The sequence below is a fragment of the Emydura macquarii genome, unplaced genomic scaffold, assembly GCF_026122565.2.
Source record: "Emydura macquarii macquarii isolate MOO-44397 ecotype Brisbane River unplaced genomic scaffold, CSIRO-AGI_Emac_v2 contig_75, whole genome shotgun sequence".
Taxonomy (NCBI): Eukaryota; Metazoa; Chordata; order Testudines; family Chelidae; genus Emydura; species Emydura macquarii.
Window position 1 is genome coordinate 370,862 of NW_027130212.1, and position 27,258 is coordinate 398,119.

Here is a 27,258-nt window from a genome sequence, read left to right on the forward strand (position 1 = left end):
GTAGGTAAGTTAGATGTATTGAAGTTGGCAAGGCCTGTTGAAATGTAAGGTACTTCGTTTCAGCTAGTTCATTATCTTGGAACCATTAGTAATTATCTCTGAGGATAGGTGAGTTCCCAGAGGACTCTCAAAGGGGTGAGGGAGGAAGAAGAGGATCTGGAGAACTATAAATGAGTCAGCTTAACTTTGATACTTGGAAAGATACTAGAATTTTATTTTTATACAAATGATAGAGTGATAAGTAGTAGCTAACCTAACTTTATCAAGAATAAATCATGTCAAACCAACCTAAATTCCTTCTCTACAGGGCTAGTGGATAGGGGGGTGAGCTGTAGACCTGATATATCTTGTGGTGTTTTTTTTTTTTTTTTTTTTTAGTCAGGCTTTTGATACATTCCCACGTGTCTTTTTCATAAGCAAGCTAGGGAAATGCAGTCTAGATGAAATTACTAATAATGGGGTGGTTGAAAGACTGTACTCAGAGTAGTTATCTATGATTTGCTCTCAAACTTGGGAATATATCTAGTGTGGCCCTGCAGGACTCTGTCCTGGATAGAGTACTAATCAAGTTCATTAATGACCCATATGATATGGAGAGTAAGTTTATAATATTTGCTGATGACATGAAGCTGGTTGGGTTTGCAAATACTTTGGAAGATGGGATTAGAATTCAAAATGATCTTGACATATTGGAGAATTATTCTGAAATCACCAAGATGAAATTCAATAAATACAAGTGCAAAGTACTTCACTTTGGAAGGAAAAATCAAATGCACAACTATAAAATAGGAATAAATTGGTCAAGCAGTGGTACTACTGCAAAGTATATTGTGTGTGTGTGTGTGTGTGTACATTATATATAATTATTTGTACAAATCTATATTTGTACATTTTGTGTATTTGTACATTACAAATTGAATGAGTTAACAATGTGATGCAGTTGTGAAAAAGGCTAATATTCTAGGACGTATTAACAGGAATGTCATATGTAAGACACAAAGTAATAGTCCTGCTCTACTCAGTGATGTGGTCTCAGTGGGATTATTATGTTCATTTCTGGGTGGCATATGTAAGGAAAGGTGTGGACAAATTGAAGCGACTCCAGAGGAGTGTAACAAAAATGATGAAAGGTTTAGAAAACCTGACCAATAAGGAAAGATTTATATGAAGGGCATGTTTAGCTATGAGAAAAGAAGACTGAGGGGGGCACCAGATAAGTTTTCTAATTTGCTAAGGGATGTTTATAAAGAGGATGTCATGGACATGCAGTTTAATGCACCTTGAATCTGGAGTATTCCTTTACTCTTGTGGCTTGTGCTGACCTCCAAATATGGTCCTATTGATAGTCTCCCCAGATCCTGCTATTATCCAACACAATAGCAGGTGATGCTACATGCTCATGCACCATCATAGAGCCATGGGACAGCCAGTAACCCCCACAGATCCCAAGCTCTTCACTACCCAGGAATGTACCCTGAGATAACATATTGTGCTGGACAAATATTTGTCTAGTGCAAGCTCATTAATGAGACTGCATGACTCCCTTACACAGAAGGGGGAGCATCAGCTTTTGTTAATCTGAATACAGGTTACTTAAACACTACCCTCAACCACACCGGTTAAGATAAAACATGAAACAAGTTTATTAACTATAGAAAAATAGATTTTAAGTGACTGTAAGTTGTAGCCTTAAGAGATCAGAAGAAGTTACCAAAAAAATGCAAATAAGAATGCAATCTAAATTCTAACAGGATTTGAATCTAGAAATGCCTTATCCTGAGGTATGGTACCAGCAGGCTTTCCATTCACAAGCTATGTTCACCATGCAGGTTGTGTCCCCTACTCCCCTATTTTAAGTCTCTTGTCTTTCAGGTGTTGAGCTTTGGGAGACTGAAGAAAAATCATGATGTTACTCCCAGCAAGCTGGAAAAGACTCTAAAAGAAGGGAACAGTCAGTGCTTGTGACCTGGGAGGTTGTCCTCATTGGTCAGTCAGTATTCCACTGTGTACCTGCTCCTTTCTGTGAAGCTCCACTGTACACAATCCCTGTTAGTGGAATCTCACCTTGAATGGGTGAGAGAGAGAGCTATCAGTGCTGTTTGCTCCATTGTTGTGCCTGAAAGGCTGTTTGTGGGAGTTTCTCACTTTGCAACATGTTCTAGTAGCATTTTCAGCAATATTTTATAACTTCACATACTGTGGTAGCATATATAGTCCAAAAAGATATCCATTTTAGCACAGGGGTTGGCAGCCTTTGGGAAGGGGCCTACCAAGTCTCTTCCCTTCCCCCGGTCCCTCTCCCACATGTCATGGGCCCAGCGCCCTGGCCAGTGGATTATAGGGTGTCCGGCGCCTGGGGGCCACTATTTGTATTTGCGTCCCCCGTCCGGGTGGCAGGGGTCTGAGGGCCTGTTTCCTGATCTTCCCCTCCCCCCCCCCACTGGGTGTGGCAGGTGCAGTGGGAATGGTGTACTGAGGAGGCCATGACTTCGGGCGCCAGCCTGAGGGGTGCACTAGCCGGGTCCTCCTCTGAGAAGCTGTCCCCTGCTGACATCCCCTGTGGCCCTCTGGCGGGGAGCGGGAGTGAGAGGCGCTGAGCCCCCAGGCCACCCGGTGGCAGGGGGAAAGTTGCCTGGCCCCTGCATGTGCAGCGTCCCCATGGCTCCCTAGCATGGGGGCGGAGAAGGAGCTGGGAGGAGAGGAGGCTGAAGGGCCGGGTCAGTGCATCACTGGCCCGAGCCAGGAGCCTTTCCCAGTCCCAAGCAGTGCCATGGGGTGGCTGCTCCCCCACCCCTGCCTGCTTTGCACCAGGAATGGCATGGCTCTGGCCAGGGCACCTCTGGGCCCATGTGGGAGAGAGTGTCTGCTCCCCCTTCCAGCCCCACTCATGTGGCACTGCGCTGCTTGAGGCTGGGAGCGGTGCCGCATGGTACTGAAAACCATTGCACGTGCCACCTTTGGCATACCACAGGTTGCCAATCCCTGGTTTAGCAGACTGATTTTTTAAAATAATACCACGCAAGGCATACTTTATACAGAACATATCGTAATTACATTACTTTGGGGAATATGTACTTCCTGGGGTGGTGGTCTCAGTGTCACAGATGGTAATCAATTGTTTTCCATTTCCAAGACATTTACTTGGTGTGCCTAAGTGCAGAGGGCTAGACTAGATGACCTCTTGAGGGCCCTCCTAGCCCAATATTTCTATGATGCTATGATTTAGCAAATCCTAGAAATGTGTGTTTAACTTTACACAGGTGAGGAGTGTCGTCTGAAGTCAGTTTGACTTGTAACTTTAAGTGTTTCTGAAGTACATTGTGCCAGACTAGAGCTGGGCAACCTTTTTTTAAAAAAAAAGTCAAAATAGTTCTCTTTGGCCATTTCAAAATCATTTTTTTTTCACAATTGCAAAATTGTATGCCATTTTAAAAAGGGTGTTTTAGCAGTGAGGGAACACTTGTTTTGAATCAAACAATGTTTTGTTTGATCCAAAATGAAACACCCTAAAAATTCATTTTTGATTGAAAACAGTGTCATTCAATCCCAAATTGTCTTTTTTTTTCTTGCCTTATCCTCCCCCTCCCTAAAACCACCAAACTGAATTTTGGGTGGTGTGTGTTTGAGGCTCAAACAAACAAAATCTGTGCAGGATCCTTTTAATTCAGAGAGAATGCGACTGTGGTGCATGACCCAATGGAATGAAACCCATTACATCTATACCTACTGCAGGAGGGTATCGAGGGCTAGTAAGAGTTAAGAAGTTGGGTATGCTTGGCAACAGTGCATTCTGCAAATTAGGTTCTTGACACTGAAAAACATTTAAACATGTAGACTTCACTGGGACTACTCAATGTTTATTCAAAGGACATGAGTAAGTGCTTTGTTGGATTAGAGCCTAACCCAGCAGAAGGTATATTAATTTGTTGACCTTACTTTGGTAAAAGGCACACAGACAGGCCCATGATGCTCCAGGAGGAACTATTGCCAAGCTGGCTAGAGAAACTTAACACTGTTTTGTTTTCCCTGTCCTCCCTTTTGCTTGCTATAGTTTACCAGAAGGTAGAGGTGGAGGGGAGGAAAGGCAGGGAACTTGGTTTAGTGGTTCCAGAAAGAGATTCTTCCCTTTAGGAAAAATAGTAATAAATACACTAACCCAGAAAGGGAGGAGATGAGAAATTTTGTTGACAACTAGGTCACGGAGTATCTAGTAACAACTCTTATGCTGGAATATGTTTATGCCTATTAGTTAAATTTTATCCTAGTCATAAAATACTAATTAGCAGGGATTTAAAAGGAATGCTGAATATCCACACGATGTCCCCGTCCAGTCATCTCTCACATCAGAAATTAAATTATCATAATTCCACTCAATTTCTATTGTGCTATAGATTCTTTGATGGAAGATAAAAGCAACTTTCTGAAAGCTAAAACCTCACATCAAGATGTTCTAAGTTACCATGATTTGTATTCCCATGTATGTGCACATGCATATGCACTTGTTTAAAAATACCATTTGTCTAACCTGCTCCTCCTCAGCCAATCACATCCTCAAAGTCAGAATAGAGGGTGAAATCCTGGTCCCATTAAGTCAATATCAAAACTCCCATTGGCTGCAGTAGGGTCAAGATTTCACCCAGTGACTGCAATAATCAAAACTGAGATGAGAGCTTCTGGGAACGTTGTGAAGAGAGAAATATGGTTGATTGAACCAGGGGAGAATGAGATGGAATAAGTTTATAGAAAGTCTTCCCAAGATAGACTAGGATTTTGCACTTATTCTGGGTTGAATCAATTTAACCAAAGCTTCTAAGGTTTTAAAATACTCCTGGTAGAGACAGTAACTAATTTTTATTAACAAAGAAAATACAGACACCCGACTTCTATCTGTTTGTTATGAGATTCACAAATTCCTGTGAATAATTCTTAACCACATTTCATATATATATAAATTGTCAAGGAAAATTTCCATGCAACGTCTTTAATGCATATTCTAGTTGATGCAGTGTACTTAGAGTTAGGTAAAAACCTAATGCTATGTGCAGATGAAAATCTAATAATGCAAAACTGTGTATACACAATAGGGGGAAGGGCGATTTTTATAACTGGAAAAATAACTTGAAACAGATCAGGTGTCATTTTGAAGAAATTAGATGACTTAATAAAAAGTAATTTTATTTGGACATAAATAAATAAATAAATAAAGCTTTAAATAATTTCCTTGATCTATCATCTGATTAAAAGTTAACTGCAGTTTTATCGCTATTGTTCCTGCTGGCACTGCACTTTTATTAGCTCAGTGTTTTAATTAAATTTCTTATTACTGCAATGTACAAACAGAATCTATTAAGTTTCCATCCTCTGCTGATAAAATGCCAATCTCTGAAAGAAAATGTCTTAAGAATAAGTATATACTAGAGATCTATTGAAAGTTTAAAACTTTGATTTTCTGCAAGGTTTCCTTTATCTCTCAAATGAAAGCAGTTAGACATCTGTATTTAGTTGAAATTAAAAAGAGGGTCAAATCCTGGTCTCACTGCAGATAATGGTAATTTTGCCACTCTTTAATGGGCATGCTTCTACCCTGTTTAAAGGTTTGACACTTGTAGACATCTGCAGGACTTACTCTCACAGTGAAAACTATCGTAACACAGGACCTTAGCTCCTTAGCTTTGTGTGTTTGAACTGACAGTCATCACTCCTTATTCAAATTACAGTTTGATTGCAATGAGCTTTTTTTCCCCTTGAGTAAGAATTAAAATATTGAGTCTGATGATATCAAACAGCAAACCCTTTTACCATAGGCATGCAAAGCACATTTCATTAGAGTGTGCACCCAGGATATTGGCATTAGGATGTGCACCCAGGATCTTTATCGGGGGCAGGCATGTCAAACTGAATTCCACCTACGGGCCACATTTGAATTTCCTGCCGCATCTTAGTCTTGCGTGAGAATTCGCGCACGCTGGCTACTCTTACGGCAGCAGCTCTACTGGCACACATCAAAAAGGTTCGCGGGCTGGATAACAAAGATTTGACTCCCCTGCATTAGGGTGTTCCTGGGCACACCCAGCACACCCCGTGAGCACGTCTATGCCTTTTACTAATGTTGCGTGCATCTCTTGATGGTCCGAAGAAGACTCAAACTGTCGATGTCTTGATGTTCTATTTCCTTTTTCTTGTACCTGTGATGGTTAAGGAAAGAACACTATCTTGGACACACAAAGAACCAATTATGATGTCTGTTGGGCTTTCTTCCCTCATTCAAAAGTTAACGCCGTTAAACACAAATGATCAAGGTTAACACAAATCCCCAAATGCAAAATTCCATGAGTAGGGTTATGCATAGTTTGTTTAATGTAAATCAACAAGGATTGATTGGAAAACAGATCCTCTCAGTCAGTTTCAGAACAACTACACCTGGCATTCCCCCTTATTGATCCACCAATTATACCCACTCTAGGCTTCCAGCTCCCAGGCATCACCTCTCTTGAGCGAGAGCTGTCTCTCTGCCTCCTAACCTGAGAATCTTTAAGACTGCACAGATCCCTGTCTACACTTTCATATACCCAGCAAGCTAGACTGCCTAGAAGACTGATCTGATTTGCTTTGCTTTTCTCTCAGAGGCTACGCCCACAATTATAAGTTACTGCACAGCTTTTTCTAAACAAGCATGTTTTTGTTCTCAAGGTGAAAGTACTTCAGAAAGAATGTATTTAAAAACAATACACGTGCATGCTAAAAATCTTACCAGCGGTTTTTTCCCTCCCGACTCCAACCTCATAGGCTGGTCAGTCCTTCACAACCCACAACTGGATTATCCCTATAGTTACAAGTTCATAATTGTCTCTGGTTCAGAACCAGAACTCAAGTTGGGCAGTTCAGCTGTTTATACAACTCAAGCCTTTGATCTCTGTAATCAGCAGACTATCACCTTCTCAGGAGGAAACTTCTATGTTATTTAATACATCAGCAACCTAGAAAACAACATTAAAATAATCACTGATAAAGTGTGCGGATAACACAAATTGTGGGAGTGGTAAATAACAAAGAGGACAGGTCATACAGGCCATGTCTACTGTAGATAGCTTACAATAGCACAGCTGTACCACTGCAGCTGTGCTGCTATAAGATTTCTCATGTAAGATTTGCTCTATGCTGACAGGAAAGAGCTCTCCCTTCAACATAATTAAACCATCCCCAATGAGCAGCGGTAGCTGTCAGTGGGAGAAGCCTTCTGCCCACATAGTGCTGTCCACCAGTGTCTATCAGTGTAATTTATGTTGCTCAGGGGAACTCTTTTCACATCTGAGTGACATAAGATTTATACTGACAAAAGAGGTGGTGTAGACATAGCCAAAGAAAGCAATCTATATTCCTTGGTGAACTGGGTGCAAGGAAACTATATAGTTTAAATGTATACATCTAGGAACAAAGGGACTTTAATTTGGGAAGCAGTGACTATGGGGAAAAACAATTGGGGGGTCATAGTGGATAATCAGCTGACCATAAGCTTGTAGTATGATGCTGTGGCCAAAAGAGCAAATGCAATTCTGGGATGCATAAACAGGGAATCTCGAGTAGGCATAGAGAGGTTATTTTACCTCGGTTTGGCACTGGTGTGACCACTGCTGAAATACTGTGTTCCATTCTGATGCCAACAATTCAAGATGGATGCTGATTATATTGGAGAGAGTTCAGAGAAAAGCCATGAGAATAATGAAAGGATTAGAAAATGTGTTTTATAGTGATAGGGTCAATTAGCTCAATGTATTTATCTTCACAAAGTGAAGGTAAAGAGGTAATTTGATTTAGTCTATAGGTATCTACAGGGGAAACAAATACTTACTAATGGGTTCTCCAGTTTAGCAGAGAAAGGTATAACATGATCCAGTGGCTGGAAGTTGAAGTTAGAGAAATTCAGACTGGAAATAAGATGTAAACTGTTGACAGTGAGGCTAATTACCCATTGGAAAAATTTACGTAGGGTCATGATGGAGTCTCCATCTCTGGCCATTTTTAAATGGAAAATATGCTCGATGGATTATTTTAGGGCAGTTTTATGGCCTGTGTTTATACATGAGCTATGACTAGATGATCATAATCGTCCCTTCTAACCATGGAATCTTTGAAACGGCAATTCATAGCACGTGCAATGATTTCTAGAGGCACAAGGACATCATTATTTAAAACTGCAATGCAAATTCTAAACTTTTCTGTAATGTTCACCCAAATGAACAGTTTCCCCTGGCTATATTATTGTATTCCATGCCCACCCTTCTCCCCCCGCCCGCCAGCAGTAGCAGATGGCTGGGAGTTTGCCTGACTTTCTGATGGAGGAGGAATCAGTGACACAGTCTGAGTATATTCTAAGTATAACTTGTTTTATTGACACACACCATTCCTACAACACAGTTTGTCATGAACAGTTTGCAGGGCAATCATTGCTTTCAGGAATCTCATTCCAGCAATATCAATGACCAGTTCTCAGGAACAATTTTTTCCCCCCAAAACTCTACTCTAAGCAGATACCAGAGCAAAGTGCAAACTCTCTTGCTGCTCACACAGTTCTTTCAGCTCCCTTCTGCCCAGACCCTTGTATAATTCAACATTTACAGTACACAACCTGTCTTCCCCAAGACTGAACATACCTTCCGATGATACAAAAAAGAACTTCTTAGGACACCTTACAAAAAGAAACAGCTGCATTCACTTCCTTTTCCTCATTTGTCAAGATTGTTATGTTTGGTGGATGACTAGCTTTAGGACAGGATCCTACGTGGTGATGAGGATTTAGAACTCCCATTGGCTTCAATAGGAAGGGCACATGCTTAGCATTTTGCAGATTTGGGCCAGTAGTTATCACTGTACATGTTATGAGTACTTGATCTCAATCAGCGTTCACTTGCTGTTTATCTGCAGTATCTCTGGCATTATGAAGTAATATTTCTGTGTACTTAGAATAGGACTTACTTCAAGATCTCAGATGACATTTTGCAGTAACTGCTAACCAATATTGAGGTTAATGATAACAGTCTGAGTGTATCTGGCTCCCTCTTTTTTCTTCTACTTTTAGCTCTCCATCTCATGTGGTGTTGAGATCCATGTGATAAACTGCATTTATTTATCATGATTTTTTTGACTCACTGGTATTCTGTTCAGTAATTAATTTCCTTTGGAATTTTAGAGGACAAATTAATTTATCATGTACCTTTTGAGTACTATACCTGCCCTCTGCCCACTAATCAATCTTCCCTGGGACTGATTCTGACATTCTAATGCCCTGAGCAGACTCTCACAGCTGCCAGTAAATAAAAGATCACTTCCCTGAGAACTGTTTCTTCTTTCTCATCCAAAATCTGAAGATACCCCTCCCCCCTCCCCCAAAATATTACACTAGCTTGAGGCCCAGGATAGGCAAAAGTCAATCCTGGGACAAAGACTGCTTTTGCATAGATGAATGGCAGACATTAATGTCTGACAGCTTTTGTGACCCTGCAGGGCTAAAAACAAAAACTTTACTTGACTGGTAAAGGGAGATTCACAGTGAGACACACAGCAGTAGATTCCAGTGCGAGTAGGTATGACATTGGATTTTAAAAACATTGAGATTTTTATGTATGAGTTTGCCACAATTATCAGTGTTAATTTTTCTTTCACTCTGAGTTTTCTTCAGTTAGACTCCATGCCAACCAAAAAAAACTGGGTGGGAAATGGTTTTCGCATCCCATGGATATTATTATTATTGAATTTAAATATTTTCCTGATCTGAATTGGGATGAAAAGTCAAAAATATTGATGAACTGAGGAAACTAATTTTTTTTATTATTATTTCAGGACAATCTAAACATTTCATTTTGATTGCAATTTTTACTTTAAATTCTCCAGAAATATTTTTATTTTTTTTAAATGTTGAAAGGTTTTTTTTTAATAACTTTGGGGAATTTTGTTGAATCTGGTCCTGTTTTTTCTCTCTCACACTTTCAGTCAAAATAAAAAAATTCCCAGCCAACTCTCTAGCTGAAGTATCTGATTTTATTGGTGGAGGGACACTATATATAGTATCTGTCTCCTGTCACATGTGAAATCAATGGGACATCTCAATGCTTATTTGCAAGACTGGGGCCTAAGAAAGAATCCTCCTAAACTCAGATGAGACATGAAAGATGCATGAATGAAAAATGTAAAACTAAAAACTGAATGAAATAGTATACTGGAATTTCTCTACATGTCTTCAAATTTTATGGACACCCTTGGAAACGAAATGTACTGCTAGAATCTGAATTGGTATTGTTAAGAAAAACCACACCAATCAAGAAGTTTACAATGTAAATAAAATTGGCAGTGGTGAGGAAATAATACTGACTGACATTTGAGGAACATTAAGAAAATGGACAATTCTCAACTGTCAGCACACCATGAAAATGTGCTCATGTCAGAACAGGCATGTGTTGATACGACAAATTGTGAATGCAGTGCAACTTCAATGCATTGAAAATATAATGCTATGATAGCATAAGTGTGTGTGTGATGTGTGTGGGGGCTGGGAGCAAAACACGTTAAATATCCATGAGTTAGCAAATTCTTTTACTTGAATTACCTTCTAAAATCACAACTACTAGGTAATTGTATAGAAGGTTTCTTTAATGATCTGGTTAACTTTTTTACATTTTCCTGTTCTCTCATGTAAAGAGAGAAACCTAAAGTCTTGAGTGACTCTGTTGATTGAATCATAATGGTATTCTTCATATGCACATTGTTCACTGAATTCTCCAAAGTTTCACATGTTCAGAGAAGAGAATCCTTTTAACATATCTCCAATGAGTGGTAGTGCATGACACTAAAAGCATTAGCAGATATGCTTGCACTAAATACTGGTGACTTTATATCTGTGTCCTTGTATGTAAACCTACTGATTCACTAGAATGGCCCACATGAATAGCAACATGCTGTGCTGTAAAAAATTGTCTTTATCTGGGACAAGGTTCTCCAGATTCCATACAGCATTTTGAAATCACTTTTTAAATAAACTACACATTAGGGTGACTTTGGGTGGGGTGGCCATTAACTACAGTAGCTATGCTTTCAGAAAGTACCCATCATCAAAGAATCCTCAGTTTGGCTCTGGTAACTGCTTATTATAAGAAATGGAAATGTGTTGTAGGGGGGAGAGGGATAAAGTCATTTTCCCTTAATAGTTGTTTCAAACTCACTCTGTGGTTTGAAGTTTACTGACTTCATGTTTGTAGCCTGACAAATCACATTAATAACCCATTAAGATATAAATAAATGGTCTTTAACAAATTTTAAATATATCTTCATGCCAAACATAGGCCCTTGCAGACACTAGTTTCCTAAATTGTTGGGGTTCCCATCACATTTTATGTGTCTGCAGTTACCCTACTGAATGTGTTTTCCAGACTTCCCATCTACTCATATTCTCAAGTTATATGTTAATATGCCTTAGAACTCCGTGGCTGTATTTTCCTCTAGTTTTGAGTGAGTTCTTGTGAGTGGAAGATGCCAACATGTGAGGGGATGGTGAAATTCGATATAAACGAGCTTCTTAACTGATCACATAGGAGCTGATGATGGTCCACAGAGCTCACCACCAACTATCTCACATGTTCATGTTTTGTTCTACAGTTTGGTGCACAACTGATGGTTGTAATCCTGTTTTAGAATCAGGTAGCCTAAACCTCTGAGTCTGTGTAATGTCACGTGAGCTTTAGTGAAGCGCTGAATGGTCACAGAAGTTCACATTTGTAACTGATACGGCCAGGACCTATATTTTTATGTTGGAAAGGACTGATACCTAGACATGTAGCAGATACTAATAGTTTAATTAAACTTCAAAATAGTAAAGCTAAAGAAACACATGGATTTATTAGAAATTAGAATAGAGTTGGCAAAACAGCACCCATCACAGTTTGAGTGACATACTGTGGCAGGTGGAAGCCTACTAAATAAAAATAAAAGGGGGTTTTCATGTAGTCATAAGAGAATAAGATCCTAAGATCATTTTCTGAACCCTGGAGAATGTCAGCTCGGAAAAGAAAAATGCTAGATAAGGCAAAATATACCAATGTTTGAAGTGTCAACAAAATTCTCAGAATATGATTCTTTCAGATTGAATAGGGCTGTGATAAATATCAATACCTCTGGTCAAAATTTTCAAATCAACTAGAAAAACACCTGCATATTTTTATATACTACTACTCTTTCTGTCTTGACATCCTCATCTGGAGGAAACTCCTTCTCCTTAATATTGTTGTGTGGTCAGTCTCATTGAGTCACAACTCATTGTTTCTAATACATTTTCCACTTCAGAGAGCCAAGGTCTCAGTTGCTGTTAAGTGATTCAAGCTAATCTGAACTTTTTGAGTTCCCTGGTTTGGTTGTGGGAAAACTGGCTTGCTGCATTTTAGTTACATTTTGGGTATAAATACTATTTTATTGAAGTTTTATGTCAAGAATGCATAGAGTGGATGGGTGGCTTTTTTTTTTTTTTTTTTTTTAATTAAGCATGCACATGTCTAACAAAATTAAATGAAGACCTCACACTCCAATAAAGGTAATAGCAGGAAAGTCTCAAAATAGCCACACCCTCAAAGAAAGAACACTTTCTTTACAAATCACTCAACAAATACATCCAAATCAGTTTAGTACTTTGAATGTCATACCCATATAGAACACACTGCATTGCTATTACTCTGAAAAGAAAATCAAAATATTGGATATACTGAGTGAAAAGTAAGGCAAAAGGGCAGACACTGGCTATGGAATACATTGTGTCATGTACAGTCCACATCACTTCTGACTAGCTCACTTGCCTAGTCAGTTCCAGTCACTAGATTATAGCACTTAAATCTCCATGTTCTAGTGATTTTTTTTTAAAGACATCTACCAACTTCTTAACTGTGGCAATTAATTATTCTGTAGACTTTATGTTCCAGAAAAGAAATTACTAACCCCAAAACTGGAACTTTTTTGGGTAAAAAATCCAGGCCTCTGTCCCTATGAAGGCCTCTTTCAATGTTAGTAACTAGTCATGATGCTTGGTTTGGGTCATATGGCTGATATCTGGAAAATAAATCTACAGTAGTATGATGGCTAGACAAGAAGATAGAAAGCAAATAGTGAAGGACCATAGTAGGGATGGTGTATTTATGCTATTTCTGCACAAATGGTGATAAGCAAAGGGCCAATCTTTTTCCATTATTTCTTTTTGGAGTGGGGGATGAAGTGGATTGTTATATGGTATCTTTGCATCTCTAAAATAACTTTTTCTTACATAAACCATCCCTCACACTAATGCTGACTATCATTAGGGTGACTGTTGGAAAGCAGGACACCAATAATCAGAATGAACTATATTAATGGCTACTGATCTGTTTAGAAATTTGAACTGACCCTCCCCCCCCAATTAAGTTCTCTGAAGCTCATGAGCCTGGCGTTGTTGTAATTTTATTTTTTTAGATGCATCTAGGTCAAGGCTGTCTTAATATAGGAGCCCAAAGTTAGGTTCTTCCATCCATACGTCTACTCTTCAAAAAAGACCTAATTTTCAAAACTGTGGAACAGCAATTGCTCCCATTGACTTCAGTAGGGACTCAGTACTTTCAAAAGTACAGGTCACTTATTTAGGAGCCTAATTTTTAGGCATCTATTCTTGGAAACCTTGGCCTTAGCTATCAAATAGGTAGGAAGCTATGTTAATATGCTACACACAGTGAAGAGAGTACTGATGTGGCCCAGAAGGGCCTCAGGAATGAAAGTTATGGAAGTCAAATTGCAGAAATGAAAGTATGGCTAAACCACTTCATATCTATGTAGGATAATGTTGATTTTAACTTCAGAATATAGCTGAGATAATATATTGTGGGGTGGTTCTTTGACTCAAAATCCAAGAGCCACATTCTGTTCTTATTATACCTCTGCATCCTTTTGACTTCAAAGATGTTCCATGCATGGGACGGCACAATTTAGCCCAAAAGATATGGGGTTTCACCAGTATACCTAAGAACAAAAACCCTTTTGTCGTCCCCCTCCCCCCCCCCCCAAAAAAAAAAAAAAAAAAAAAAAAAAAAGCCTACCCCAAGAGAACTGGAAGTACAAAAAGAGCCAATTCCATCACCCCTTTCTTTGCCAGATGCCTCCCCTTTCCTACAAGTCCTAAGATTCCCATTTGAATCTTAACAAGTTTCAGTATGATCCAGTCATCAATCGCTCCACTTTAAATGTCTGGGAAGCACTGGGAAAATGACGATTGCTCCAGTATATTCCTCGAAAAGTAATACAAATCTAGAAGTGAGAACTCTGTTTACATGTGGCAGTAAGAAATCAAAAGATAAAATTGTGCAAGAGATCTAAAAGGCAATACTGGGAAACAGTTCTGTAGTCCTTCCTGTGGAAAGCAATTATATTGTTATGCATCACTATAAGGGCTTGACAGCACCTCTTAACCAAACCAGCAATAATGAAACATGCTAATTTATCATAGTCTATAACAATTTTCCACAGCTGAGGCAAGATAATGAATAGCTATCCGCCCAAGAGAGAGAAGTAACAATACCTTCTTGAACTTCCCATTTCACCGAGACATACTCAGTGGTTTCTAAGCCACGTTGACCTGAATACAATACTTAGGGTTTGTGTACATGGCAAGTTAGTGTATAGCAAGACAGGGTGTGAATCTACAACACACCAGCTTGCCAAGTAGCAAGTCCTGTGTAGACACTGCTACCACCTACTTGAAACTTCTGAAGAGTGGCTTAACGTACTGCTTTTCCAAGTAGTACACTAAGCTAAACTCTTGGACTTTCAGTGCACTGTAATAGTGTCCACGTGGGACGTTGCTACTTGGTGAGCTGTAGATTCACACTGTGACTTGTCTTGTATCACATTGTCACAATCCCTAGATGTTCACAATAGGATTCCTTTCCTTTTAAACATTGGGAACCAGATGTCAGTTTGCACTAACTGAAGATAATTCTACTGAAATCATGTTCTCTTGTTTGTTTGTTTTTTTGTTTTGTTTTTTTAAATTCCACTCTGGGCCAGGAAATTCTAAAGATGTCCCTAGTTTTTTATAAAGTCTGAAAGTAATCAGACTTCAGTGATTGAACCTATGGTGTGAATTCCTGAAAGGGCACCTGAGGACAACTTTTCAGTTACAAGCCTTGAGGCCAGTTTTTTATTTTGGTGAGCAGGGCTAGCAGAAAGACAACTCCTGTTAAATTTGCACTTAGGTCTGGTCTACACTAGAGAGTTTTGTTGACCAAAAGTCAGCTTTTGTTGACAAAACAGTGGAGATGTACATATTCAGATGCTCCTCCCACCAATATAACTCCCTTGAGGTGGTTTTATTATATCGGCATATAAACGAGAGGTATAGGGCTTATGTCAGCATAGATAGGGAAATGCAGTGTCAATGTAGATACTGTGTTCCCTTACATCAGTAGTTTTGTCATTCTGCTGGGATAGGAGAAGCCATGGGTGGCTGTACCCCAGCTCCTGACTGAACCAGGATGGGCTGCTTCCTTCTGGGAATGAGGTGGGGGGCGAAGCCCCTGGCAGCTTCCCCTGGGGAGAGGGGAGAAGCCTGGGGCTGGCTCCTGGCAGGAAGCAGGGAGTGTGTGTGGAGGGGAGGAGGTGGCAGCCACCAGGAGCAAAGGAGCCTGTGGGGTTCCCAGCAGGGAGCTGAGAGTCTGGTCTCTCAGCTCTCCACACAGCCCTTCTTAGGTTGGTGGAAGTGCTTTTGGTGAGGGGACACACTCCACCAACCCAAGGAGGATAGTGTGGACATCAGCCACTGCAGTAATTATTGCAGTGCCTGTAAGCTGATATGTTAGGTCAACTTATTTTTCCAGTGTAAAGAAGGCCTTAAAGAATATAGGCAGGAAGTAATGAAAACAGACATTGCATGAGGGTACATTCCCCTAAGGATAGGGGTAACAAAGGTTCACTTTCCCTGGTAGTGAAAATAGGAATGTTATAGCGATGGTCTATGTAACACTATCTGCTATATGAGTGACCACTTAATGTTATCTATATTGGAATAATTTGTATGAGATATGCCATGTCAGGTACCATTGGAAAGGTTATAATTTGCTAAGTATAAGATCATGTATGTGTATGTATCATCTTTGTATTGTAAGTTATGGATATGTGATCTATCTGCATCCAAAAACTTGTGCTGTGCTAACTGTATAACACCTCCAATGTATTAGCCCAGTCCTGTCCAACCTGAGTGAGGACCAATCAAGGGCCATATGTGAGGCCAGGGAGAGAAGCCAGGAATATGCCAATGAGTCATCAGGACATGTAGGGATATGCCTGTGGACAGGAACTTTAAGAGTTTACCCTGCCTTTGAGCTTGTGTTTACAACAAAGAATGCACAAGCCACATGGCTGAAACTATAAAATGTAGCTTCACCATCTCCATCTTGTCTTCATTCCTGATTCCTACATCTGGATCAACTATTCTACTTCTGAAGCTGTGAAACAGGACTGTGACACATCCAGGTACCAGATGTACTCCAGAGGAACTGTACAAGCCTGCAAACTCCAGTACTGCTAAGAATATGATATATATGATCTTTGAAGTCATTTGTATGCATCTGATTGCTTTGATCATTTAAAATCTTTCATCTTGTTTGATTCTTTCCATTGTAATAAACCTTTAGCTGTAGTTACTAAGGATTGGCTGGCAGTGCAGTATTTTGGGTAAGATTAAAACCAGTATTGATTTGGTAATATGGCTGGCTCTTTGGAGATCAGGAGAACATTTTATACATTGAGCAGTTTTTTAAATAACTCCTCACTTTATTGGACCTAATTGCTAACTGGGAACCAGAGACTGAAATGGAATACAGGGGCTGTGTACTTCGTTTCTGAGGCTTCTTGATAACCAGTGTGGTGAAACAGGAGCACTGTTTGTAACTGGTTGGGGACTCTAACTTCAGTTTTGAAAGAATCTGCTTTCCTTTTGCAGCCAGCCCTGACCTTGGCATTTTCAGGTGGCTTCCCTAAGCACAGATGGGTCACAGTCTTAGCCTGCAGAAAGGGGAAAGAACAAATCACTTCCGGTTACAACATTCTCTAGCAACCACATTTGCTGTAAAAACATCTGATCCTTCAAGTAGTTACGATACTAATCATTTTAAATTTAATTGTAACTTGTTTGAATTTGAGCAGTGTGTGTCTTCAGTTGGAAACAGCCACAAAGAATAATGCATAAATGCTGAGCACTTTAAAAAAAAAATCATTTGAATTATATTAGCATATCTGACTCAATCTTAACAATTGGACTTGATGTAAATCTGTAAATTCAGCTTTTAAAGAGGATGATATAAGGACAGGCTGATTAGCATGAGTGTTCAAATCAACACATTGCAATATTTTGCATAAAACCATACAGACAAATCGGGAACAATAGCTACAGAATGCCAGCAGAGCTTGCCGTCATGCAAATCAGAAGCCCTTTTTGGCACTTAGGGCATGGCTACATTAGAGAGCTTACAGTGGAAGAGCTGCATCTGTAATGTAGCCACTCTAAGCTGATGGGAGAGAGCTCTCCAGTCAGCTTAACTATTCCAGCCCCCAGAAGCAGAGGTAGCTATGTCTGCAGGAGAGCTTCTCCCACCACATAGCACTGTCCACACTGGTAATTATGTCAGTGTAATTTATTTCGCTCCAGGAGATGACTTATTCACACCTGAGTGACGTAAATTATGCCGACATAAACCGTAGTCTACAGAACCTGTAAGATTCAATGCTGTTTGACAAAACTGTATTAATTTTAACACTATAGAACCCATGAAAACAGGGACTGGTATATTGGACCAGACCAGTACTCCACCTAGTCTCTTACTGTTCTCTGATGGTGTCCAATAACAGTCACTGAAGAGAGAGGTACTGAAGGTTGCCAATAGCCAAGCTAAAAGGAAGATACTTACACGCTTTCTTTACTTAAAGTTACACTGTTTTTTTCTTGCAACATTGAACTCACTTGGATCTTTTATCTTCCTTGCATGTTTTTGTGACTCCGCTCTCACACCCTCATGTACAGCATGGGGTGGAGATTACTTGCTAGGATCTTCCGGGTTTTTCCTCATTTAATCATTTCCCTGCCATTGCAGAGGCTTTAGGTATTGATGCACCTCAGTCCATCCTACTCTCTGCCTGTGGCTCTGTTATTTTAGTTTCTTGAGGGCTGTAATACTTTGGTCTAATTCTGATTATTGGCTTGGTGTAGGAGTGGTAGGGTGGTGGTTAGTTGCCTGTGAAACATATGTGGTCCGATTAGATGATCATGCAGTTCCTTCTGGCCTTAAATGATTACTTCGTTTTGACTTACACTGACATCTAAAAATACCTCAACGTGCTACATCTTTTGAGATGTCACATCAGTTTGGGTTTGCTTCAACATAGTTGCTGAGTAGGGGTCAGGTGGTAAACTTGACATGGTTTTGCAAAATTTGAATATATTACCCACGTGTTCCTTTACAATTTTAAACTTTGCAGTGAACAAAATTAAATTTGCTGTTTATCTATATAGAACTATTATGTGCCAGCAAAATTCCCTGTTTGATTTGATGTCACCAGTACAGAATATACTGGGCTACATGCTCTAACATGAGAGCTGGAAAACTGAGTGATGGAACAAGACCTAAGAAAAATGGAGACTATTAATTCTACTCTATGGTCATTGAAGGCATAACATCTTGCTAAGGTTGGAGAAATTTTGTCAGATTGATATATGGGACAATCTTAGGTTATGTCTAGACTAATGGCGGCAAATTCGCTCGTGTTGGATCGATTTATCTGGATCGATTGAATGGATCTCCACTTCTGCTCAATCGCCCCAGAAATCAATGCTATTAATCCACCTCCACCAAGTGGAGTAATGCTGCGTCAACGGGAGCACATTTCCCATCAGTGTAGTGAACTGAAGACATGGCGGTAAGTAGGAGTTACCCAAGGTACTTTCGATAGTTTGTGTATCTTCCATCGACTGCCACCAAATTTGGTGGCAAGTGTAGACCTAGGCTCAAAGTCAGAAAAGGTTTACTTCAGCTTTACTAATAATGTGCGTGCTCATGCATGCACCAAACAAAATGTATGGAAATTTACATTCTTAAGAAATTTTGTATTACAAAGTAAAGCTTGTAACAAAACCTTGAGTGTGTGTGTGTGTGTGTGTGTGCACGTGGTGGGAGGGAATTGGTTATGCTTGTATAATTTCAAAGAGAAGCAAAGGGACAATAATGACTATTGTAGACAGTGTCTCCTGTTGGGAGAAGCTGTGACAAACTATATATATATTCATTTCTATGTAAAACATAAGTTTACACTCTTGGGCCAGCCCTCAAAATCCAATCTCCCACATAATCTCTTGAGGTAGATTATTCCAATATAGTTAGAGCTGTTGAAGATGGTCAAGGTCACAATCTCGTAGTAAAGTGGTCCTTTAGCAAGTCTGAATATTTGACTGTTTGTTAAAACTCCTATCAGCCCCCACAATCTCTCTCTTTCAAACAGAATCCTCACATCCAAATAATCTTCACCCTCCTTTGGGTGTTGACATATTTGATGTGAATCTGATGGCTGGAATCTGCCATCTAGCTTCTATTTTTTGGGTGACTGGTAAACTTCCTCCAGGCTGCTCTCTCAAAAATCCAGTCCAAACATACTCCAACCTTCTTGAATATATGGTATGCTCAGCTAATCAGTGAACCAGAATAAATACCATGCAACTTCAGCCAAGTCCAAAACTTCACCTACGCAGTTCAAAACTGCACTATGAACAGCTGCAATAAACATTTTCGCCAGCAGTGAGAGATTGAGTACAAACTTAAACCCTAATTCAGTAAGGTACTTAGCTCATGACTCGTCCCTATAAATCAGTGAGAATACTCCCATGCTTAAAATCACAAACCCTACTGAATCTAAAATCTGCACCCTACTGAATCAGGGTCTCAGTACATAATTTAGGCCTTCTCTACAATAGAGTGGTGTCGATGCAAGTGACAGCGATGACCAAAAAAACGCTGTAATTATAACACTTGTGCCTGTTAACACAGCACTTGTGTCACTATCACACCTTGTAACTTGCCACCTTGTGCTGTTATGAGTTGTGAAAAGGGTGTGGGCTCAATGTCCCATGATGCAACGATTTCCATCTCATCATTCCATGGGTTTCTGACTGCATTTTGTGGCATTTTTCAATGGCCCAGTTTTTTCAACGGCCCCAGTTTCCTGTGTCTGCCATCTCTATCTGAAAGGATGGATCTTGCACTGCTCCCCACTGTTGTCAGTGTCATCGCAGCTGTTTATGCAGTATATCATGAGCTCCCACTCAGAACAGGAACTCAAGGTGCCTGGCCCGCTGTGTGGCATGTGAACAAACAATGCTGGATTACTGTTTGCATTCATGGAGCATATGCACACAGTGCACTTCCACTACTGGGCACGTGGAAATGAGCACTAAGTGATGGGATCGCATTGTTATGCAGGTCTGGGAAGATGAAGGTGGCTTTGCGCATTCAAAACTTCTGCAGCCACTGTTCATGGAACTCTGAGTAGCTCATCCCTGCTCTGCGGTGCAAGAACACAGAAATGAGAGCTGTCCTCTCAGTGGAGAATCACTTGGCGATTGCCATGTAGAAGCTGGCAACCCCAGACTGCTATCAGTTGGTCACTAATCAGTTTGGATTCAGGAAGTTTACTGTGGTGCCATGTTATCACAAATGTGCAGGGCTGTAGGAAGGCAAAGTGGCCTTCCTTGGAGCCTGGGCCCAAGGAAGAGCCAACACGACAGGGGTGGACAGTGAGAGGGCCAGCAGCCCAGTCCGCCCGGCAACAAGGGAACTGGGTAGTGATAGGTCCGGCAGCCCATCCAACCGGGCAACAGAGTTGGAGCTTCTGCCATGGGAGGAAGTATAAAAGGAAGTCCCTGCAGCTCATTGAGGGACAGGCTGCTGCTGGAGGCAGACTAGCCGTCCCACCAGCAGCCGCGTAGGCTTGAACCCCGCCGGGCCACCGCCGCCCCGAGCAAACACCTCCCTGAGCAGAGGCGCTGGGAAAGGCCCAACCTACTAGGCCCCAAGGACTGGATAGGGCCCCCTGGCCCCAGTGACTGGGTCCAGTCCCCTGAGACTCAGGGGTGGGAGATACCCTCGGAGGCCGACCCTGACCTAGAGGAGCTGCTGGACGCCGAACCCCTGGAGCCCTGTGACCTGGAGGAGTTGCCCTCTGCAGAGGAGCTCCCTGACTTGCTGCCGGTGGACGAAGGAGGGACTGGTGAGCCTGCCACGGCCGAGTACCCCACCGACCCTGAGGACCCAGAGGAGACAGGTACCTGGGAACAAGGGGAGGATGTGGCCCAGGGACAGCCATCTAGTGGCTGAGTCAGGGGAAAGACTCATCGGCGTGTTGCGGCGGGAGCCCCGCTGACTCAGTGGCAAATGTCCTTGTCACTGCTAGGGCCCTGGGCTGGGACGCAGTGGAGATGGGTGGTCCTGCGTCTCCCTCCCCCTTTCCCTAGCAACCCTGGGAGGAAGTGTTCTCCCCTACCGCTACCGACAGCGGATCCACTGCACACCGGTCTCCCCCCACCTGGGGGTTGGAGACCACAGACTGCTTGTCTGCCTTGCCCTGCCCAAGGCTCTAGCCTATAGGCTGCTTCCCTGTCTCACCCCACCTGGGGGTTGGAGCCCCCTAGACTGCTTATCTGCTAGGCCCTGCCTGAGGGCCAGGGCTAAGGCTTGGGCACAGACACGACCACCTTCCCCTTGTTGGGAGGCGCAGTGGCCTTCCTCGGAGCCTGGACCGGAGGAAGGGCCGCAACGACCAGGCTGGAAAGGACCACCGGCCTACACAGGCCATTAATCACATTCTCCTATGAAGGATTGAGTCTTGGAAATGTGTGTGAAATAGTGGATGGCTTTGTAGTGATGGGATTTCCTAACTCTGGCAGGGTGATAGATGGCACGCATATCTGAATTTTAGCCCCAGACTGTGTTGTGATGGAGTACATCAATAGAAAGGGGTACTTCTCTGTAGTACTGCAGCTGCTTGTGGATAACTGGGCATTTCACTGACATCAACGTGGATTGATCAAGGAAGGTGCATGACATAGACATCTTCAGGAACACTGGACTATACAGAAAACTGCAAGCAGAGACTTCCTTTCCAGACCAAAAGATTCCAATGGGGCTGTTGAAATGCCCATAGTGATCCTGAGAGACCCAGCCTACCCCTTGCTGCCATGGTTCATGAAGCCTTATATCGGCAACCTGGATAGCAGCAAGGAGTGCTTCAATAATAGGCTGAGCAGCGGCTAAATGTGAATGTGCATTTGGCATATTAAAAGTTTGCTGGTTATGTCTTTAAGGGCAGCTTAGATCTAAAGGAAGAAAATATTCCCATGGTGATAGCTGTCTGCTGTGTGCTTCGTAATATTTATGATGCTAAAGTTGAAAAGTTTCCCCTGGGTGGAGCGCAGAGGTGGATCGCCTTGTGGCTGACTCTGAGCAACCAGATGTCAGAGGGGTACAAGTAGGGGGGACATTTGAATCGGGCAGGCCTTGAGGAACCATTTTGACAATGAGCACCACAAAGGTGTCTTTGTAAACTACACTATGCCATGCTATGACTGCTAGTCAACTTACACTGTGTAAAAATGTCAGCTGCAACAACCATGTACAAGAAACGATTGCTTATCTTTTTAATAGAATGTCTCTATTAAATAACAATTACTCACAAGATGCACAAATCTGGGCTGGAGGGGAGAAAGCAGTGAGGGGCAGTGTGAGCTATGACAGCTGGGTACAAGTCCAGCTATCGTTCTGGAAGCTGTCTGAAGGGGTGGCATGAAGGGTGAAGTCTGAGAGTTTGATAAGAATGTGTGGGTGGAGTTTAGAAAGGGCATGGAAAGCCATTCCCAATTGGCTGCAAGGGGGGGATGAGCATGCATTAAGTCAGTTTGAAGCATTATGAGTGACTTTAGAAGCTGTTTGCTCCTCCAAGGCTTTTTATGTGTTCGAGACCTGCTATCATTCGCTCCTGCTTTTCCCTTCTCTCCTGCTTATCTATTTTTTTTTTAATTTTATTTTTTTGTTACCCCGTGTCTCCGTGCCCCTCCCCACTATCTCCCCCCTGCCTTGGAGGTCTGGAAGATTTCTTGGAATCTCTCCTTTTTGCATCTCCATGGTCATTTTCATATTAGCCTCAGGAGCTCTGCAGGTGTGGAGGGGTTTCCCCTCAAGGGCACATCTGTAGAAGCACAAGAAACAATGAACAGAAGCATGATTGTCAGCACACTAACAGCATTGATTCATTACCGTAAAATACACCTCTTCCTCACTGATCCCTGGCAAGCACACAGCTCAACGATCAACCAGGGCATGGTGACTTGAGATTGGGCAGGAGGGGGCACTCAAGCTGTGGAAAAGGTGGCTGTTTGGGGTATGGATTCGGGTAGATAGGGACAAAATTCCAAATTGTGCCACCATTTTCCACAGGCAGGGGCCATAGAAGCTGATATTTCTCTCCTGAGAGTAAGCAGGGATGCTAGGGTGCATCTCTATGTAAACAGCTTCAAAGCAGGTCTCTATGCTGCTCACCTGTGTGCCACTTTGGTCCCTGCACAAGTGATTACAGATTGGTGTGGGAAATTTTCCTTCAATGGGGGAAGAAACAAAGCAGATTCTGCCTAGGAATCTCTGGAAGAGGGTTGATAAGTATCTTCAGGACACTTTCCTAGTGATATCCTTGGAGGATTCCCGTAAAATCTTGGTGTGCATTAACATGCTTTTCTGCCATGCTCTGCCTAACTACACAGGAGAATGGGAAGCACATGCAAACACAGCTACTCTTGTGCATTTCTATCCCTTCAACCAGCTGTATAATGCAAGGAAGCAAATGCAACAGCTGAACCTCATGTAACCAAGCAGCATCAGCTCAAAATCATTACTTGAGTTCCCCTCTCCTGCATCCTGCACATCAGAGCTGGAGAGCTGGGACTGGCTTAAACTCTTAGGGGTCAAGAAATGGTCCTGACTCCCCACATCACCAAACATCCCAGTCCCCTGCTCCACATCATACTCTAACTTGACCTCCTCATCCACAATTTTGTTGGGGTTGAATCCAGGGTCCACTGCCTCCGGGCCCACAGAGGTATCCACGGGTCTCTTGGTGGTGGAAATGGAGTCACCACCAAGGATAGCTTCCAGCTAGTTATACAAACAGCAGGTCTTTTAACTTTGTACCAGAGCAATCGTTTGACTCTTTAGCATTTTGGTACCCCTGCCACAGGCCCTTGATTTTCGCATAGCACTGCAGCGTCTCCTGTTCCTAGCCCTTCTCCACCATAGCATGAGAATTTTGATCGTAGATGCTGATCAGATTCAGAAGCTCCGATGTGCTTCAAGTGGGAGAGTGTTTTGTGCATGGAGCCTCCATGGTCAACTGGGAAGATGCGATGTGAGCCTTCCATGCCAACTAAGCAGGAAATGGATTTTCAAAAAATTCTCAGGACTTTAAAGGGGGAGGGGTGGCTGGCTGCAGGGCAAAGGAGTTCAAACTGATCTGGGCATTGTGGGAAACTTCCTGGAGGTCATTTACTGTGATATAATCAAGCGCAATGTCTACACCAACAATTTGTCGCTAAAAGTTTGGCACACAAAGCTGTACGTATCTCATTGAAGTGGTTTTATTTTGTCACAAAATCAAGGGAGCTGTTTTGGCAGGGGGGATTGTAGTGTGTACACAACCACTGTATTGGCACAAAAAGCTGACTTGGGTCGATACAATCTTCAGTGTAGACCAGCCCCCAAATACTTCATTTGCTTTCACTATTTCAATGTGGGTAAAAATTTCAACACAGAGCTTTTAGTGCATTTTTGAGGTTTCTGCTTTTTCCAGGTGCTACTTAAACTTGAAAAAGATCATCTTTCAAGTAGTCTGCAAGCAATGTGTCTCAACCACATCACCTTATATAATCTGAAAATTTAACATGATTCCTAATAAAATAAGGTACAGTGTTGCTGAGGGCTAATTTAAAGATGCTACAGATGTAATCATTTACAGTAAAAAAAATTGTCTTAAAACTGTGTATTTTCCCCTCCGATCTTGGAAGTTAGAATCTATTCAGACAACCAGAAAGAAAACACAGATGGAGCTAGAGATTGCATTAAATAGAATACAGAATCTTATACTCCTCATTTCCTATTTGTATTGGCAGTTGCAGAACACAGGTGTTGAATTGGGAAAAAAAATATCTTTCACAGTTTTAGCATCTGGCTTCTTGGAAGACTTTACAGGTAACTAAGCTGACAGCTTTGGACTGGGGTTATCTCTGGACTTATCAAGTGACGACAAATTTGTCTGTCTATTCTGTTTTGCTGAAGTTCATTTTTTCTTTCTCAAAGAATATAAGCATATCCTGAAAAAAAGGTTCTGCAAAGTCCCTGAGGATAGCTACTGCATATGGCAGCTGTTTTTAAAATACCCCCAAAAAAAAAAACAACCTATTTTTTTTCTAAATCTATTATTGTTTTTTTGTGGATATCTCTGTCTTTACCTTAGATCCTACCATACAATCCTGCCATGTCCCTTTTGCACTCTTTCTAGGATAATGTAAGGGCTAGTATTGATACAGCTGTGCCTCTGTAAGAGCACTTGTATAGCCACAGTATGTTGATCTGAAAGAGCTCCTCTGCTGACCTAATAAAACCACCTAAATGAGCAGCAGTAGCTATGTCAGTGGGAGATCGTCTCCTGTGCACCTGTATATCTATAAGATGCCTCTGTGTTACCTATTTTCTGTATTACTGCATCTGAAGAAGAGAGCTGAAGTCTCTTGAAAGCTTATGCCTGCAAATATTAAATTTGTTAGTCTTTAAAATGCCACAGAACTCTCGTTGTTTTTTCTGTATACAGACTAACATGGCTACCCCTCTGGAACTATTTGACATAGCACTGTTCACACAAGCGCATATGCTGGCAAAAGTTTTGTTGCTTTGGGTGTTGGGGGGGAGGAGAAAGATAAGTTTTGCCATTCCCCCGCTCCCCCAACACCGAGTGACACAAATTTTGCCAGCATAAGTGCTAGTGTAGGCCTTGAGTTCAATGAAGCTCAGTATAATGGCAAACTTATGATGAGCTTTGGCCTATAGTGGGAAACATTTAATGAATTCTCTCATTTCAGCCATGAAGTTTGCATCATCCGTGTTCACATCTCATTAATATTCTCATTCTTTTTTTTTTTTTTTTTTAAGTTACTTTTCTATGTATTTGTATGTCCTCAATGGCCGGAGTAGCTGAGTGATGATTTGGGGGGTGGGAATGAAGAATCATTAGGGTTTTGTTTTTTTTTGTTCATGTAACTATTAGCAGAAAACTAAATTGTGGCCTGAAGTGTAATTTGTGTCACCATGAAATTAAATTCCTTTCAGGTGAAATTCCTTAAAGGTTTGGTCATTCAATCAGGGAACAGAAACAATAGCATGTAACTCAAGCAATTGTTTAACTTGAATAGCTGACAATATATAATGCTCTAAGGAAAAACTGCAGCAAGCCAACAGTTGTACAAGGGCAATGTTTCCCCCTCTAAACCTGGGGAAATATCCCACAACACACTTGAGCAATGGACTAACTTGTAGCAGTAGAAGGCTGTTAATCTCTGTGGGCCATTCAGTAGTGCGATGCAGGGAGCAAGAAAACCACTAGCAAAATGTGGTTTCACAGCAATTTGCTGACAACAGAGGAATGTAGAGACTGAGGATTCCAGGGTTCAATTCCAGGATCTTTAGGGCAGTATCCTCTAATGGTTATAGAGACCATACTGTTCTATAGCCATAACTTGTTTCCCTCTCCTCCTTTTCATCTCTAATCATGGCTCCCACACCTCTCTGCTTCTATGTCCTACCACTGGATTCTGTCTCCTTGCCCATCTTCTGTCAGTCCCAGTTCTTGCCCTTCCCCCTTATGACTCCTGAAATCCTGTCTCTTGTCTGCATTCCAGTACACCTGTTTCTTCCTTTTCCTTCATAGTGCCTGAGAACTAGCAGCAAAATCATTGAGTGCAGGTGCGGCAGTCCCCCTGATCTCAGTTCCTGTGCCTGGCACCACAGTGGCCACTGGCACCTGGGGAGAACAGATGGAAGGAAAGTCCCGCTCATATCCTGAAGTCCCGGGCTGCAGCACGCTCTCTTGCTGTGTGTGGACAGCTGTGCACAGTCTGATTGGCAT